Here is a 20,171-nt window from a genome sequence, read left to right on the forward strand (position 1 = left end):
CATGCACCAGTGCCGTAACTAGACATTTTGGTGCCCTGGGCGAGACAGGGCACCGGCGCCCCCCATCTAAGTGGGCGTGGCATTTGGCAAGTGGGTGTGTCCAACCTAATGTGTGGGTGTGGCTACCACTTTACAGAGAGAGAGAGAGACTATCATTCCTGGGCGGCACAGTGGTTAGCATTGCTGCCTCACAGGGGCAAATGCATTTTTATTAGTGTTTAAGTCCTCACTGTAAACTCCCTGATGCATTTGCATGTGGTAAACACAAAATACATAGTAGCGTACCTGGAATAGAAAATGTCTCCGAATGTGAATGTATTAACGCCTATAAATAATATTTGTGTAAATAGCGAATTCTAATGTCAATACCTTTAATCTGTGAGTTCCGATGTAATAACTTTAGTGTTTATGAGGAACTTGTGTTTGTATCAGAGGGAATAATGCTCCCCCTACTCTAAATAAAGTATTATTTTTGGATATCATATTCCCAGTATATCTCTGTGACCTTAATAAATCATACTTGCCCACTCTTCCCGAATTTCTGGGGGACACCCAAATTCTGGTAGGGAGAGCAGGCAATTCTGCTGCATCCTGCCCACTTCTTAGTGAAGGACGTTGCCATCTATGATGCTACTCATCACGTATCCCAGGCCCGCTGGCAAAATGACATGACTGTGGTGTTGAAGGGGGCGTGCCAAAATGATGCAGCTCATACTGCCCTACCCCCTCGTTCTTGAACTTGATCTCTCCTTCGGGATCTCCCAGAGAGGAAACATAAGCTGGCAACTATGTTAAAAATACACTTGGCCTACACGCCTTATGTTTTATATGGTCATCGATGTCCTGTAAACCAGATATGTATCCCTTAAACTTGGATGCTACAAAGGTTATAGAGGCTGCATATTCATTGCCACTGCTCGGAGGTATGCAGCATCCTGAGGTAGGGACACCAACTACAACACACCTAAAATAGGGATTATCAATCTCTTTGAAGAACGACCTTAAAATATGTACAAGCTCCAATAGGAATACAGACAGATCAGACACTCATGAATACAGTGCACACTGCATATGGCCGTTCTTGATAGGGATCAATGATTCTATTAGTTAACTTTTACCACTGCAACACTGATAAATCTTCAACATCCTCACTGAATCAGCTATTAAAATACACAGCAAGCCTCATACTAAAATTAATTGCAGTCAACAGCAAGAACATCTCACCAAGTTCAATGGACTATAATGCAAGACCCTCATCCCAAATTGGTTTTATCTGCTAATTGCACCACTAAGTTTGAATGGGTCTGATCTAGGCTCCCATAGTGGCCTGGTTTCTGACCACAATTATGATCCGCCACTAACTTCATCTTCGTCACTAGTACCTGTTTCTTGTGGCTTTCAGTTTAAATGAAATCTCCCCAAACAGACTTCCAAGAGCTCGGCGCTTCTGCCCGCAGTGAAACGCATGCCTGGAATAGCTTGGCGCTTCTGCCCGCAGTGGAACGCATGCCTGGAATAGCTTGGCGCTTCTGCCCGCAGTGGAACGCATGCCTGGAATAGCTTGGCGCTTCTGCCCGCAGTGGAACGCATGCCTGGAATAGCTTGGCGCTTCTGCCCGCAGTGGAACGCATGCCTGGAATAGCTTGGCGCTTCTGCCCGCAGTGGAACGCATGCCTGGAATAGCTTGGCGCTTCTGCCCGCAGTGCCCGCGTTCCACTGACAGGAAGTCCGGCATTTGAATGCCGAACTTCCTGCTTTCGGTGGAACGCACATGCGTTCTACTGCGGGCAGAAGGGCCAATCTATTCCAGGTATTGAAGACATATTGATGCCGGGAATCGATTGTTGCTGGTAGGGGAGCTGGATTAGAGCCGAGATTTGTCTGGGCGCAGAGGCAGGTATCGGGCGACTGCGCCCCCTTGGGCTTGCGCCCGGGGCGGTCGCACCGCCGGCACCGCCGTCGTTGCGGCTCTGACATGCACAACATGTGTTTGCAAGTAAAAATGCATTTTATGTACAGTACACATTAAGAACATCTCCATTTATGTATTTCCTGTAAAAAAATAAAAGTAAATGTATTTTTAATAGCGATTACGGTATTAAGAATCATTAATCTATTTAATGGTTGGGGTTTTCTTCAAAGCTTATAAGACTTAATATGGCAACGTCATCATCAGCTATTTATATAGCGCCACTAATTCCGCAGCGCTGTACAGAGAACTCATTCACATTAGTCCCTGCCCCATTGGAGCTTACAGTCTAAATTCCCTAACACACACATACAGTCAGACAGACAGACTAGGGTCAATTTTTTTTTATAGCAGCCAATTAACCTACCTGTATGTTTTTGGATTGTGAGAGGAAACCGGAGCACCCGGAGGAAACCCACGCAAACACGGGGAGAACATACAAACTCCACACACATAAGGTCATGGTTGGGGATCAAACTTATGACCCCAGTGCTGTGAGATAGAAGTGCTAACCACTAAGCCACCATGCTGCCATATGCATTGTGTTCTGTCTGTCTGTAAAAGGCAAGTACCAAAGAACCAGTGCTCACTTATACCCATATTCAAATGGAATTGTTCCTCGAGATCCGCTTGTACTTCAATTCGGGGTACGTGCGTGCAATTTAGGTCCGGTTTTTTAAAAAAATGCAAGTTGCGTTCAGATTGCATTCAGAGATGAATCAGGCCCATAGCTGTTTTGTATACTGTACATATTTTCACATTTTCCACTTGTTTCCCTGTTTTCCCAAACAGCAACTATAGATCTAAAAGAATGTTTTCATTGTCTGAAGTTAAGCCAACATTTTGTTTGGATGGACTAGAAATTACTACTGTTCAACAGCCAGCAAGCAAAATACAATTTTTCAGCAAAAGTTCTTTGAAACTCTCCAGCAAATGTGTCTTTGATGTTCTGTTGTAGAACCAAATTCCATCTGTACAAAGTTTGCTTTGCATATTGAATAGCAGGTGTGCATGAGATCCGACCTGTGGGGATCTTGTAGTTAATGTCTACCGCCGACTTATCATAATTCCCTGCAATTTATGATTTAATATACTGTATACTAAGTTATTTTATTGTTTTAAGTATTTCTCAAAGGATAATGTTTTTCTGTTTTGTCCCTATTGTTTCAGTACCTGTAGTGGAACAACATCTTAATCCGCGGTTTACCACTGTGCCTTTGTCTTTCAGTTTAGCATAATACATTTTCCTCCATCCCAAAGCCATCCTGTTAATCTTATTTCTATGTGATAATCCCTTCCCAATACTATAGCTTGTGGTGTGGCAGGGAGGCAGGGGGAGGGCATAACAACGCCATAGGTATGACAGTTTTTGAAAGTTTGAAATAGGAAATACTTTTATCTAGAGAATGTGCATAAAATTAAAATAAAATAATGTCTTGCATATGTACTCCCACGGTGCTAGACACAATGGGCCTGATTCATTAAGGAGCGTAATTCCTATTGCGTGCCATATTTTGCATGAAATTGCTCTGTGCATACTGAGAAACGGACTATAAGTCAGTGACCGTAATTCATGCAATTCATCTTTGAACACAAATGACACCTCCAACAGCCTATGATTTGAAGGGCAGGATGGATTAGGGAAGGGGCGTATGCATGCAGGCATTGTACCGTAAGGTCGTACTCACACACATTTGTCCGATTGAAGCTCTGGGCATCTATCAGGTACATGATTTTTAACCATAGCGCTTGCACCAGCTACAGGGGAAGGTGTAAGTGCCGAGTGATAGTGATGCCGGTCACCTATGCATGCCACAACATGTGTTTACAATTAAGAGCAACTGTCAAAATACATTTTATGTAAGGTTGATATTAATTGTACCCTGATAAACATCCTAATAAATGTATTTCAGATAAAAGAAAAAAAAATAATATATATATATTTTTTTTTATTAGATTATAATATTAACTGGTGTTAATGAACGTCATATTTTTGTTCTGTGCATTCTGATGGTACTTTATATTGCACATTGTGCCTGTCCTGCAGTGTCTGTCGGTGTACGGCACAAGTATAACCAGAGTGTACTTAGACCCGTATTCAAATTGAAACGTTTCTTCAGATCCGCTTGTTCTTGAATACGGGCGTATGTGTGTACCATTTGTAAAAAAAAACAAAAAAACACAAATTGCGTTCATTTTGCTTCCCTTGATGATTTAGGCCCAATTTGAGCAAAGAAAATCTTTGAGGCTAGAGTGCTTTTAAGTGACGATATAATAGAACAATCTTAGATAATCTTAGATATATTTTTAAAGACAGTCTGTACGGAAGTCCAAGTAAAATAGCTGAATGTTTTATTATTTTCTTACATTTTATGGAGTAATAAAGGGCACATGTTTATTTATATATTTTATGAGATTATTATTATTTTTATTATTATTATTAATAGGTATATTATAACCTCTCATTGCACAGGCTTGGAGTCCAGGTTACAGTCAGGTCGACCCCTGTCAGAGATCACATTGACGCTGATGGAGGAGCTTTCTAAACTTGCCAAACTAATAATCTCTGTATTAGTTTAAGCTGCAGTACACAGGTAGGTTATAACTACAGGACATCTATCCTTTTTATGTATCCCAAATTTTCCCTGCTGTACACTGTCTCCTATCTTTCTATTTCACCTTTAATTATTGATTTAATAAAACCATTGGAGGGCACTGTCTTGGAAGAGGGCAGTGCCACAGTCTGAGATATTGGATTCCGTCATGGACCAGGAAGGGATAATTAATTAATGAAGGCTCCACCCAAAGGGCGGATCATGCACATTTATAAAGTGTTCTTAACCACTACCTAATTATAATAGTTGAATACTGATATCCCTGAATGTCATGTTTATTCAGATCCCCTGTGTACCAATTCCCTGTTTGCTTATATTATCTGCCTGCCTGCTTCAGCCCCTGACCTAGGACGTTTCTCACTATGCTTATTTCTCATGTATCTGCTGTGTTCGCTTTTTTAGATGGACAGGACTCAGGCTGTTTCCAGCACACATTCTTTACCAATCACGGTTCTGGTATAGTGTAGCGTAGTGACCCAGTAGCTCCCGCACACAGGTAGGCCCATAGGCCGCACACCGCTATACCTGCGGGCCTTCCTTCACCTAACCCTTTCTAGCCCATAGTGGAATCCAACATCCTCTCCATCTACATTCGCCCTCATGCCTGAAGTTTCCCTGAATATTAACTGGAGAATAACAAATCTCCATGGATCAAATAATTGAAAGATTCATTATATTGAATGAATAGTTCTAATGTTGAGCAATTCATTCTAATTTTGTGGCACTGATTCTGATTTTGTGAAATTGATTTTTAATTTTGTGAAATGCTTAGAAATGGTGTTTTTTGTAGTATTCTGACTGCCACTTTTCAGCTAGTGATGGAGTGGCTGGAGACAAACGTCCATTAGGCTGCAACTGCAGTGTAATCAGTGAGATACAGAGGCTTCCGAAAGAGACAGAATTGTACTCTATTTAAACCTACTTATAGTGACATTGCTGTGATTGCCAGTTTCACTTGCAGGACCAGAGCTGTTTTTTTTTTCTATTTCAAAAACTAAAATATAAGGTAAGAAAGACCTCCCTGCAATTTTAAACTTAGCACCCTATGCAAGCCATTGTGAGCCGATTAGCATCATGGGTGAGATCTGGAACATTGTCCCCTATGCCTACCCCCAATCTCGCTATCCAGCCTTCGTCTGGGTACTAGTAGCAAAGGGCATAAAAACTAGAGATGGCCACTGACCCCTGTAAACTGGTTTTGGATCTAGATTAGCTTTGTGTTTTGGTTTTGGCAAAAACCGGCCTCGTGTGTTTTGGTTTTGGATTTTTTAGAAAAAAAATCTTAAAATATGCTAAAGTCATATAATTTTGCTCTTTTTTATTCCTACATTATTATTAACCTCAATAACACTAATTTCAAGTCATTTTTAGTCAATGTTGACCACCTCACACGTCACATTATTATTTTGATACACTTTCGGACAAATACTGCAGCGACCTGGCTGGATGTTAAGCAACAGAGCAATGATACAAACACACAGCAGTTCCTAACACATCTAGGACATATCCGGCACACAGCAGTGGCAGAAAAGAAAAATAGAGGTCCGCCCGCCCTCGCTATGTTGGATCTAAAAAGGAATCCAAAACTAGCGAGATCCAAGATCCGACGATGTCACGGTGACGTTTTGCCTCGTTTTCGATTCTGAGGGCGTGCAACAGTACCGAGCCGGCTCGACTCGGTTCGGTACTCGAATCCCCTAAGTACAGGTGTGTTCTGTTCTCCAGGAACCGAGCTTGAGCATCTCTAATAAAAACAAGCATGACTCATTGTAGTCAACTGTTTCATGTTACCAGGCCCAGAAGATCTTCCTACCCACTGGAACTGGATAAAAGAGTCACACCTGCATTCAAATATTTTTCATTTAAAAACCATTATGTATAATTCTCAGCCTAAATCTATAATTCACAATAGCCCTTATGAGTTATTGGAGTAACTTAGTTTCTGGCAGTTGGGTTGAACAGTTTAATAAGAACCATGTGAGATTTGCTCATCTCTAAATGTATAAAACATGTATTTCCTTCCCTGAGGAGCTCCTTATTAGAATATATATTGTGGTAGAGGCAATGGGAACGTGCTGGTTGGGAGGTATATATGTCCCAGGTTTCTGTCGTATGTGTTTTAAAACTCCAGGAAAATTTTGTTTGGTGAAAGAACTTCCCAAATATCCTTTCGGCTGCAGGAAGAGCCGTTGTAAGGGTCCCTGGGGTTATGAATGGAGAGAGAAGGGCGGGCTCCATTTATTAGGCCCATTTCAGGTCTTTCAACTTGCAAGACACTTGCTGGCTAATTAGGAATTGCACCTGTGAGGTGTAGTTAAAAGGCTGTTTGGCTTTTTCCTCAGAGTCTCAGTACCTGGGGGACAGGTCAGAGGCTTAGCAAGAGACACAGCCGTTGTTACCTGTAACTTCTGTGCTTTGTGTGGGTGGGACATTAGGTCCTTCCACTTTAGGGAGGGGATTCTTTATTATGTTAGCTAGAGCCAGACAGGCTAGAATTTTCACTAAGATTTGTTTTTCTTACGCTGCTAAATAAAACTAGCTGCGGCGACTTGCACCGTTGCGCTGCACTAGTGGGCAATTACTTGGCTGCTGCATGGGAAGTGCTGTCCCCAGGGGATGGCACTCCTTACCTGATTTATATAGAAGGAGATATGTTATTTTATATACATATATATTCTTAACACATCTGGGGTGATGCATGAGTCTTAAAATACATGCAATTTTAAATCTAACTTTTAGATGCCTACAGAACAAAGTTGCATTAATCATCAGCGCCAAAACTTGTACCTGATTTATGTAGGTGCAAAAGTTGCGTCTTGTAGTGTATACCAAGATCTTTGTAATTCAACATAAGCCGCAATTCAAAAGGACGTGCTAACTTGCGTCTGCACATCTAGACTGTACGGAACTTGTACCATATCGTCCCTGATCAGTCTCTTCAAGAACAAGTGTAGGATCTGTGTCTAAATACGGATGCAAGTTGTGCACACGCACAGTGTGTCACTTTTACAGCAAGAGGCATCTTTGCATTGTGCAAATGCAGTTGCGTACAACTCGAAATGAAGCCCCGAGTGTTCTAAAATGAAACTTTGTTTTACATCTTGTGTAAAAATCTTCAAATTAGTTTATTAACAACTATTCATGGATTGATTGGCCACACTCACTTCAGCAACTTCCTCTCACAAGTTCAAAGTACATAATCAACCAAGATGTTTAGACAGCTCGACAATGCTTTGTAGTTTGTGAGCTTATGACATTTTTACGTGAGCCGTTGAAAGTGCTATAATACATTTAAGAACATCACCTGCTGTATCAACACCAGACAAAACGTTTGTAATTTATTTTTCATTTTCCCAGCACTGCATCCAGACTGAGATGTGACTATGGGTAATTCGATTTTAGTGTAATTTTACACCTGGGAAATATTATTTGCACTATATTAGAAATACTGTGTAATATATATATATATAATGTATTGCTGTCATTTATAAAATCGTACAGCCTACACACAGGGTGACTATAAGCAACTCTATGTGTCAGTCTATGAGAGGAGAATATCTCATCGGTATTACAAAGGTACAGTTCTTCTATTCCTTTATTCACCAAACCATAAAACACTAATGACATTTAGGCGAGAATAGACTTTCAGCTTCTTTATCCTTCCCGTTGCTCTATTTACTCTATACCTCTAAACATTTGTTTTAAATGCCAAATGCAGTTTTAATCCTTTATCTATTGCTGAAAGGCTGTTCTCTGTGTTAGATTTCTTTTCAAAAGTCGATCAGTCGAGAAAAAAAAAAAAAAAAGGTCATTAGATGCCCACATTTAAGTCCTGTAAGTGGTGAAAACATGGATACTAAGAATAGAAAATCAGGAGGAACGATGGGAAATAAAAAGACAATAATGAGCAATACTTTGGACAACGGTGTGGCCTATCTATACTTGATAGTATGGGTTATCCTCAACTCTCCGGGGGCCTGATTCATTAAGGAAAGTTAAGCAAAAGTAAGCAAGTGAGACAAAACCATGTTGCATTGGAGGGGGAGGCAAATTTAAAATGCGATGGCAGATTTATAGTTGGGGTAGAGCATGATAATGGTTTAGGGGTATTAGAGTTAGGAGTTAAGGTTAGGATTACATCAATGACAGCTGGATCTGTCCATCGCCGCTTTAAGACAAGTCGCGGTTTGTGATGACGTCATCTTGCACAGTCGGCAACACAACGAGTCGTTCCATGAAGACATCTGCATTCTGGTAAGTAGTTTTTTTTGCAGGTCGCTCTACTAGGCATTCGGTATCCTCCTGTCGTCTTCTTCTCTGTCGGGGTAGTCAGTACCGTTAAACTGACTACCACCGCTCTGACTAGTGAGTAGAACATATTTTTTAATTAACATTTTCCCTTTTATTTCTGAACATATTGTGTGACAAAACCTTTTTTCTTATTTTCTATTTTACCATTCCGGACGAGCCCCCAATTTTGTATAAGTTATCTATTTAAGTAATAAATGGAGGAGCAGGTATCCAATAAATGTTTCTTTCATTATATTAATAATAAAATAAAATGAACCTAGCGGAGCAATTTTGTGCAGGGTTTATCAGGCCAATTTGAACAGGTATACTTAGTGTTTACATCTTTTATAGAAAAATGATACACATTATTGGCAAAAGCATTAATTATGTTAAACCAAACCTCTTGACCTATGTCAAGGCTGACACCCCATCCTTAATTTTCATTAAATTAACATGTTCTTGGAAGGGTCATTTGGATTTTATTTTGAGAAAATATGCTCTTGGCCTTGTCCGGCCATTGTGAAATAAGGAATATCATGGAAATTTACAAAAGGTATGTTTTTTATTATCACATGATAGTTTACACTTCATCCACAGCACACACTCTCTGTTTTATGTGCTCCCACCTTAGCTAATAGCTCTTAACTCTCTCCCACACCACGGATATATTTCCATCATTATTGTTGCAAGTAATTCTAGTCTGGAAAAAAACAATTTATGTCCACATTACCATTCCATCTCCCAAATCTAATGTGCTTCCAAGTTTATTAAGAGGGTTGCTTACATTCACCTCGCACAACCTATTGCACACTTTTCTGTCAGGCTTTTGATAGCGCTCCACATACACTGCTCTAACTAAGGTGGTCAATGGTTTGATCACTGCTAAATCTAACGGTCACTATTGCTTCATATTCTCATATTTGAACCCTCTGCCTCACGTAAAAAAGCTACATTGCCTTATCAGGACAATGACATTCCCTGGTTCTCATCCTACCTATCAAAGCTATTGTTTGGAGATTTTTTTCCCTGGATCCACCACCTCTCCACATCTCCTATTGGTAGCTCAGTTCTAGGCCCACTATCAATATCACTTGTCTTGGAAAAATAACAAGCTCCTTCGGTTTTCAGTATCTCCTTTATGCAGTTGACATCCAGTTGACATCCAAACTTATCTATCATCTCCAGGTCTTTCACTATCTGTGCTTGGACGCTCTACTGAATATTTTTCTGACATGTCTTCTTGGATGAAAGTTTGATAAAAGAAGGGCTTCATAGGTGCACAGATGCTCTAAATCTTGAAAGGAGTATGGAACACTACCAGACGTGGTGAGATAATTGATCCATCGGGCAACTTTACATTGTTATATATACTAATAGGATCCAGTATAAGGATGTAATTATTGATCAATGGGATTAAGTGGAGCATCCAGCGAACTTTTAAGTACACATCACGTTTTTAACTTTTTTCATTTCATTTTATATTTCGCTGATATGTCAGGAATAAAAGTTACGTCTTAAGTGTTCCATACTCCTTTCAAGATTTAGAGCATCTGTGCACCTATGAAGCCCTTCTTTTATCAAACTTTCATCTGCCTCTTTAAGGAATGGTAGCACCCCGTACCTAATAAAATATAATAATTTAAACTACACGGGATATGCTCTATCACTAGTGCGACTTATGCAGGCCCATCTTTCTCCCCGTCCCTTTACCCTTTGAAATAATGTCTTCTTGGATGTCACCTCAAAATCATTCCTTCCTAAACTGAACTGTTCTTTCCATTAGCTAACAAAAGCTACTTACCTATATAATGTTGATACCTCAATAATCCTACTCCTCAAGCTCGCTGTCTAATTGTAATCCTTGACTCAGAATTAACCTTTGTTCCCCACATCCAATCTGCCTCTAAATCGTGTTATAGCGTCTGAGAAACATATTCAGAAAATCCACATATCTCGTAAAAGACATTGCAGAAACCTTCCCTTCTCTGGACTTTCACTATTGCAACACATTTTGAACACTAGTCTACACATCAAGCATTCTTCTACAGCTGCTCCTCTCTACCAGTCCCTATTTCAGTTATCTGTGCTTTACAGAGCAGAATAAGCTGCACCAACATACTGTAATTCTGTATATCACTTTCCTTGTCTCAAAGCTTCTGCTAACTCCTTCCCGCCGCTCTGCCCAAAATCTGTATCTCTCATCTTTACATATTACTTGGTCCCATATCCAGTTACAGGGCTTTCATCAGACTGCACCAATTCTGTGGTGTTGCCACCTTCAAGAGTTCCGTGAAAACATCTTCAGGCAAACTTTTCAAACCACTTTCTATACTTCTCTAGGCTATAATTCCCGATTACCATGCGTCTCCACGGTTCCTGCAAAACTTAAATGCACTCTCTAAATGTACTGATAATAAAAACTGAAAACCACGAGCCAATCAGAGAAGCCCAAGTAGCCCTGCTTGCTGAAGTAAACACTTAATGCCGAGTGATTTTACATGCGATCGATGGTGCGATCGCTCAGCCAATGGACTGCATACACACTAGCCTTGTTTAGGATGATAAAGGGAAGAGCGGACGTCCCTTTAGCGTCTTTTTACAGCCATGTTGTCGTGAGCAATGACTGTAATTTCGTACTCACTGTTGTGGATCGGTCGGAAACTTATACACACTACACAATGGAAACGAGATTGGAATGAAAATATTTAATGGTACGACCACCAAATGGGGCGACAATCGTCTACTTGGGCAGACTTTCGACCATCGTGTCACAACACACACTGACCCGACTTTTGAACGAGCGGTCGTATGTCGGCTGATTGAGCCGATTATTGGACTAGAAACTGTGTAGTGTGTACCCAGCTTTACAGAGAGCTTTTATGTTACTGGTCAACACACATCACAAATCAGCCATTGCAGATAAGCACAATTGTGAGAGAGACATTTTCAATGATGGATATCTAGTTTACAGAGTGACTTATTTTCTTTTGTCCAAATGAAAATGAATCTAAAATATAAATACATGAAAACATTTGGTTTTCCCGAAAACTTTTATAAACTTTTTATTCATTCTAATGCATTCATTCTCGTAATTCCAGCGGGAACATCTAAAAATTTTATTTTCCTCTGCTTTCTCACTATAGAAATAACTGTGGTTTGATAATCAGTTTTACAATGTGTAATCAGTTCATAAATCTTCCAGTATTTCCAGTAATTTGACATGTCCCAAATGTATATACCAATAGCAGCTGTTTGGATGATCAACATCATTTCAAAGTAGCTGCTTGTTCTTGTCTGAATCTATAAAATAACCATATTGAACATTTTAAAACAGTGCAAAACTTAGGTAAACACCATATGGGCCGTAAGTCACAACTTGCCATTTCCTAATCAGTTTGTAGTGTTATTTGTGTCTGTAGAATGTCTATTTTTGATAGCAATCTACATATAAAAGTGCTTCATATGGTTTAGTATGAAATGTATCCGTTTAATTTACGAACATGCTCATTCAACAGGAATCATGTCACCTTTCGTACATTTGACTCCAACACGTAACTACTAATTATTATCCTTATCTTTATCTTTATTATTATTACCGTAGTGAGGATGAGACAGTGGAAGGTGGAGGCATAAAAGATAAATTAATTATTGTAGTTATTGTAGAAATCTTAACACAGCTAGCTGTTGGCAGCCATGACTGTCCTTCACAATTCACCTTAAGCAAACCTCCATCCTGTTCTGGTTCTAGAGAAGGCTTTTGTGCTTCATGGGCACTCATGGTTCTCCTTCAGCTTGGACTAGTTAGGAGCCCTCTATATTCGTTTACAAAGCAAAAAGACAGTTGTTGTCATCGCTTGTCCTTACCCCTACATATCTGTGTGTATGTAGCAAAATGAAAACATGAAGCATTGGTTCATATGTTCATCAAAACATTTAAGCCTGCATCCCAGTGTCAAGGGTACATCATTGTGTGCATCTATTTTTGGCTGAAGTTTAATGGTGTTTGAAGCATATAATTCAGTGTAGGACCTGCTGCTACTGTGAGCATTCAGTATCACAGAAATTAACAAGTTCAGATGTTCTGGTTCGATGAGCAATGTTGGCTTTCCAGACCTGGTGGACAACCCAAGGTTTAAAGAAGACTGTTTTTAGCAATGATTACCGGGACCTCCTTGAGAGACTTGACTTGGTAAGTATGGAGACCTCCCCGTGGCTTGTAAAGAAGAACAAAATCACATCATGTTGTAGGAATCTTCTGTAACAGAAGTGGATGTGACAGTGATTGCAGATCATGCCGTAGAGCAGATGTGTCCAAACTCAGACCTCAAGCGCTACCAACAGTTCATGTTTTCAGGATTTCTTTAATCATACACAAGTGAGTTAATCTATTTGACTGGGTCCATCAATGCACTCTGCTGTATTCCAGTTGATGAACTACACATGTGTTTGGATTTTTAAAACCCTGTCTCTCCCAGTAGACTGGGCCAGATCATTGAATTAGTGAGTGAGGTGAAGGTGTTAGGCTGCTGTAGTTCGTAACATCCTGTATACCTACTAACCTTGTTCCTAGTTGCTGGTCTGCAATCTTGTATCTGCAAACCCTGCTACTGATCTGCTAATCTTGTGTTTCCGCAACCCTTGTTCCTGGCCGAAAAATCCTGTATATCTGCAAACCTTATTCTTGATACTTGTTACCAGTGGGCTACCTACATTGGACTCTCAGCAATAAGGACTCCGCAACCATGTGCGTTTGCAATCAAGACGATCACATTTCACCTATCCCGGACCTGAATCCTAATTCGCGACACTCAGACCCATTGCAGACAAAGTGGTCGGTGAGTAAACAGTGGAAATATACAGTTAGTTGAGAGTTACACTTTGATTTTGGAAAGCCCTGAAGCAGTTACATGATCATACATGATAATCAATACCCTCTCCATAAAATAAGGTCCATCATCCAGAAAGAGATTACAGAAGGTTACTTGTGATGCACGTCATAGAAAAGTAGAGACCCCATGAGAACATACTAATAACATGAACATGTCAAAATTTACCGCATTTCCTCCTCAAGTGGTAATGACTGTTTTAATCTAAACCATGCTATATAATAAAGCAATATATCTATGCATCTATAAAAAGCATCGCAGTCAATTGAGTCTAACAGTTCCCTCTTCAGCAGTGATTAGTAAATATAAACACCACTCTTATGGAAGCTTGACACAGAAAGGCTACATGTAATCACTGACAGCACAATGGGACTTTAATGATAATTACAGGCTATCCCTGGGTAGGCAATCATTCAAATTACACAAGACACGTTCCGATTAAATGTTTGGAAAAAAAAAATGGCACTTCTTCTGCTGCCTGTGGCAAGAGGTTACAGTAAATTCTCCCAACACTAACTTTTACATGAAAAAGAGCTAGAGTTTTATTCCCCGTGATTTGATTTGCGTGGCTAATTCAATCTAAAAGGAGATATAACCCTGCTCTTAATGACATGACGATGTAGCATTGTGTACTACAAACATTTCCATTGCTTATGATTTACCGTCAAAGCTTAAAATACAATGCAGCCTGTTAACCTGTAATTCTTTCTTCTGTACTGTAAACACAATTTATATTGAATGTCATTGTGAGTTATTTAATTGCACAGTAAACAACCTATGATATGTAGGATGCTGGATAGTGATTACTAGATTGCTAACTTGGTTTTGTTGACCTACCCTTGCTTGTTGCACCACCACATAGGTGTCAGTATGGCTAATTTATTTACATTGCAATTAGGTGCAAAATTTGCACTAACTTAAAGCAACAAGACACTTGCTTTTCAGCTAGACAGATAAATGTTAATTGCTGAAAAGTTGATTGCAACTTTTGCACCCGAAATGCAATTAAGTTAATGAGGCTCTACTGACTTTTTATGCAAAGCAAAAAGGAGAATGTTGACCATCAAAGGGCTGATTCTGCAGCTTGGTATGAGCCCAGTCCACAGTATCTGTATCCAATTTGGCCATGCGTACGGGACCATTTCACCCGCAGAACCGAGAACCATTTCCTGGTTCACTCGGGAAAATAAGCACACAGCTAACCACGGTCATGGTTTTCAACCAATGTCGGAGTGTCAGAATCAGAAGAAGTTCCTGAACTGATGTCAATAGTGTGCAAATTAGTCTTGGCCCTTGGTCTTCATCTAAATTGAAAAAGATGGTTCTGTGTCACCTAGCCATCTACAAACTCTGTTATATGTGCCTGAGATGCCTTATTGTTAATAAAGATGACAAGATCCTTTTTGTATATGATCAATAAGTATATTTATAGAGCCAATCATGGCCGTTGTCTAATGTCAGTTTACTGGTTAGTTCATTCATTGACCTTCAGTGTGTCTCTCACTTTGGTGAGCTCATCCTAATTCTCCTATTACCATTATCAAAAGATGAAGGCTTCCTAGGTTTAATATACCAGACCACTTTGAGCAAAATTCTGGATTGATTCTTCTTACAGTCGGGATATTTCAATGCCAGGCATCAGATAGAGTGGTGTAAAGCACACTGACACTGGACTGTGGAGCAGTGGAAACATGCTTTGTGGAGTGACAAATCACTTCTTTGTTTGGCAGTCAGAGGGGCGAGTCTGGGTTTAGCGGATGCCGGGAGAACGTTACCTGCCTGACTGCATTATGTCAACTATGAAGTTTGGTGGAGGAGAGATAACGGTGTGGGGCTAGGCCCCCTTATCTCCAGTGAAGGGCAATCTTAAGGCTTCAGCATATCAAGTCATTTTGGACAATGCTATGCTTCCAACTTTGTGGCAACCATTTAGAGAAGGCCCTTTTCTATTCCAACATGACTGTGCCCCAGTGAACAAAGCAGGGACTACAAAGACATGGTTCAATGAGTTTGTTGTGGAAGAACTTGACTGGACCGCACAGAGCCCTGACCTCAACTCCATCGAACACCTTTGGGATTAATTGGAACGGAGATTGCGAGCCAGGCCTTCTCATCCAACATCAGTGCCTGACCTCATAAATACTCTACAGAATGAATGGGCACAAATTCCCACAGAAACACTCCCACATCTTGTGGAAAGCCTTCCAAGAAAAGTGGAAGCTGTTGTTGCTGCAAAAGAGAGACCAACTCCATATTAAAGTATATGTCATCATCATCATCTATTTATTTATATAGTGTCACTAATTCCGCAGCGCTGTATAGAGAACTCATTCACATCAGTCCCTGCGCCCCATTTGAGCTTACAATCTAAATCCCCTAACATACACACACACACACACACACAGACTGAAAGAGAATAAGGGCACTTTAATAGTAGCCAGTTAAACTACCAGTATGTTTTTGGACTGTGGGAGAAAACCGGAGCACTCGGAGGAAACCCACACAAACACGGGGAGAACATACAAACTCCACACAGATAAGCCCATGGTCGGGAATCGAACATATGACCCCAGTGCTGTGAGGCAGAAGTGATAACCACTAAGCCACCGTGCTGCCCTGTGTATTTGAATACAATGCTATTACAGTCCCTGTAATTGTAATGGTTAAGAGTCCGAATACTTTTGTCCATTATTAAAGTAATTTTATCGTTTTCAAATAAGCATTGCCCAATCAATTGTATGTGTTTCCAAAGCACAAAGAGATTTATTTTAGCAGATGTAAACAGTTAACAATTCAATACATTATTATATTATGATACAGTACAGTACAGCCAATACCATGCTATCGCATGCGCACGCTGCGCAAACCACGGGACCCAGTGGACAGTATATCTGTTTAGAATACTGTGTCAGAGTTGACTGAGGGCCAGGGGAGTGCAGCTATGATTATATACAGTACAGTGTTACACAGTAAACAATAGAGATGACGTAGATTGTTTCTATAGCTCCAGACGTTGGGTGGGTCCAGGGTAAACAGGTCATAGGCTGATTCAATCTAAGGAATCAAAAGGTGGGGGTCGTCTCTCCAGGGGGTCTGCTCCTTTCATAGCCAGCATCATACAGAAGGTTTATTCCCTAATAGCAATATCTAAAGTATGCAATGTGCGATCTCTTCGCCGACTGCACCGGACAGCTGCTGATGAATAGGGTTTCAGTATGATACCAGACATGCCACCTTTCCCACAACCTGAACTATATATATCACTGAAGTGTATGTATAATCATTATATAAACTAATAATAAACCAAATGCTATCTGCTCATAAATTACAGTGTAACGAAACCAATATGATTATATAATTAACTAAATGTAGTAATGCGAGTGTGTGCGTGCGTATTTTACCGTGCGATCACATCACGCCACGTGTTACGTGGCGTACGAATCGCGATCGCACAGCAAAACAATATTAAACCAATATGCTTTCGTTCATCCAATGATACGACTTCGACACCATATAGTGTGTGTGTGTGTGTGTGTGTGTGTGTGTGTATGTGTGTATATGTGTATATGTGTATATCTATCTATATGAATCAAGCCCAGAGACATTTTGGACTTCTCCCATGTCATCTCCCCATTGTCTATGGTTAAGGCTTTAACTATTACGATTGCATCACTGCAGTATTAAAAAGTATTACCTTAGTAATATGTACTCTGGTCATTCTTAGAACAGACATTTCCATTACAATTCATATAATACAGCCATACAAGTGCAATGTAAGCGACATACAACAAGTACAGGTAGATGGAAGATGCACATTATGTACAATGGATATTGTCCCCTTTCCTTGACATTCAATTAGTATGAAAAGAACGTGACTTTCTGAAAACAGAGATCTCTATCTTATATCTATTTTCAGTCATTTGCATTTTCACATCTAGAACAATTATGCGATAATCAAACATTTATGAAACATTTCAACAACATCTTTAGCGATTTTCTGGGGTCTGGACATTGTGAAAGCATCAGTGTACAGTCATTTACAGCATGATTTGCATTAATTAAGCTGAATCTTTAGCACAATAGCTGATGTCACTAGCGCCCAGCCTTTCCCAGATACAGCAATCGGAACAGCTAGCCATGACTGGCGTCACCGTAGTCACTTACCAATCAATACACTTTTTCTGCCACCACACAGGATTTATTATGGTGTTCTTACGTTCACCAAAACCACTTATTGATGTTTCACACTGAAATCACGTACACATGTAGTATGAGCCTCCCTGGGCTTCGTAAGTTCAAAGAATCATGGATGAAATTTGGATTACAATTTATTTAATCTGAAAAATGTTTCCAAGGCTTAGTTGCAATAAAGTTTATAACAAGACATACATTAAGTTGCACAAGTAAGTTTCAGGAAAAATTAAATAGGAAATAAAACCAGAGTCACTACTTACTAGTTAAGACTTGGCGTGTGTGTGTGTGTGTGTGTGAGGGAACGCAATTGAGAAAATGGGACATTTCAGTCTTGGTAGACCCCCTCATGAAAATGCACACGTTATTGTCTAAGGCAGAAGATTTTAAACCTTTTTCCACATAGCTCTCACCCCCCACCTTTGGAGTTTAGCTGTCAATAAGGACAGATTGATCTCCCAAATATCACAGGGCTTTCGGAGTGAGCTAAGGATGTCCTGAGATCGAGAATGTTCACAGGACAGCTGATATAACAGCTTGTTGTAAGCAGCAATCAGTTGTGTGCATTTACATCAGGTTTACTGTACACTTGAGTGGTACATATTGTAGTTGTACAACTCCTACTATTATCCCAAAGCCAACCACCACTAAAGCTCACTGGAGCAGAGGCTTGCCAGAAGTCATAATAAAAGGTCTGTACTAAAGCCTAGAGATACATCCTAGCCAATCGTAACAAGAAGAATTTTACCATGGGGTAGCACAATAAAAAAAACTGATACAACAAGCCAAAAATAAAGTGTGCATCAGGTGAATGCAAAAGACTCTGAACCACAACCAACAGCTTCAATTATTCATCTCCTAGCTACATATCTATTTATCTCATATATATCTATCTAATGTCTGTCTATCTATCTATCTCTCTTATCTACCTTTCTATCTATCTACATATTTTTGGCAGCACGGTGGCTTAGCGGTTAGCACTTCTGCCTCACAGAGGCAGGGGTCATGAGTTCGATTCCCCACCATTGTGTGGAGTTTGTATATTCTCCCTGTGTTTGCATGGGTTTCCTCTGGGTACTCTGGTTTCCTCCCACACTCCAAAAACATACTGGTAGGTTAACTGGCTGCTATCAAATTGAGGTGTGTGTGTGTGTGTGTGTGTGTGTGTGTTAGGGAATTTAGACTGTAAGCTCCATTGGGGCAGGGACTGATGTGAGTGAGTTCTCTGTACAGAGCTGCGGAATTAGTGACGCTATATAAATAAATGATGATAATCTTCTCTCTCATCTCTATCAATCTTATATCTATCTCATGTCTGTCTTTCTTTCTACCTCATATCTATCTATCTCTTGTCTCTCTGTCTGTCTGTCTATATGAAGCAGCAATTTACTGTACTTCACCCAAACTTCCCGCTCACCTTCCCGACAGTAGAGACTATACTGGAAAACAATCATTATCTCACACTCAGCATTTCATCTTGATGTCAACTTTGTCTATTACTTAAAAAGAATGAGCAATGATTTGTCTGCTGAGAAATTCTCCTACCCTGATTGACAATCCAATTTATAATGGATAAAACATTATCCATACATTGGTTTCTGGAAGCCTACTGGCTCCGAGATTTTGTTTTTTCCTTACCAGCTATACAGTTCATTTAAAGCATGGATAGTTTAAAGCCGATAGGTCTTTATCTTTTTTATAGGCTATATTTTCTTCATCAAGGTAGAACAGACATGAGCCCAGAGGCACATATTTTCAAAGGTCATGACTATAAAAAAAATGGAACGGACAACATTTTTTTATTCTGCGGTGCCATCAAATTCTATCTAGAATTCATCTATCCGCATGTAAAATTGACTAACTGCCCAGAAAAAAATATATATATTAATTGTTATTGCTTTAAATTACGGACTATCTAGCAATTAAGCATTCATGTGAAGGCAAGTTTAGATATGTATTAAAGGATTTGCAATTTTGTTTCTCTCTCTCTCTTTCTTCACACGTCTTAATAACACATACAAGCTCTCAATTTACCACAGTGTTAACTTCCACATCAAAGGTAATTTTGATATTCCCTTGACCGGGTCCTATATTCATTTTAATAAGGAAAAACGGCTATTTTGTGGCATTAAACAAGGCCGTTTAAGTTAACTACAACATCTAATAAAACACAAACTCGGTAATGAGAAAAGGCAGGGGGAAAAAGCAATACCGTGCACA

The sequence above is a fragment of the Mixophyes fleayi genome, chromosome 11, assembly GCF_038048845.1.
Source record: "Mixophyes fleayi isolate aMixFle1 chromosome 11, aMixFle1.hap1, whole genome shotgun sequence".
Taxonomy (NCBI): domain Eukaryota; kingdom Metazoa; phylum Chordata; class Amphibia; order Anura; family Limnodynastidae; genus Mixophyes; species Mixophyes fleayi.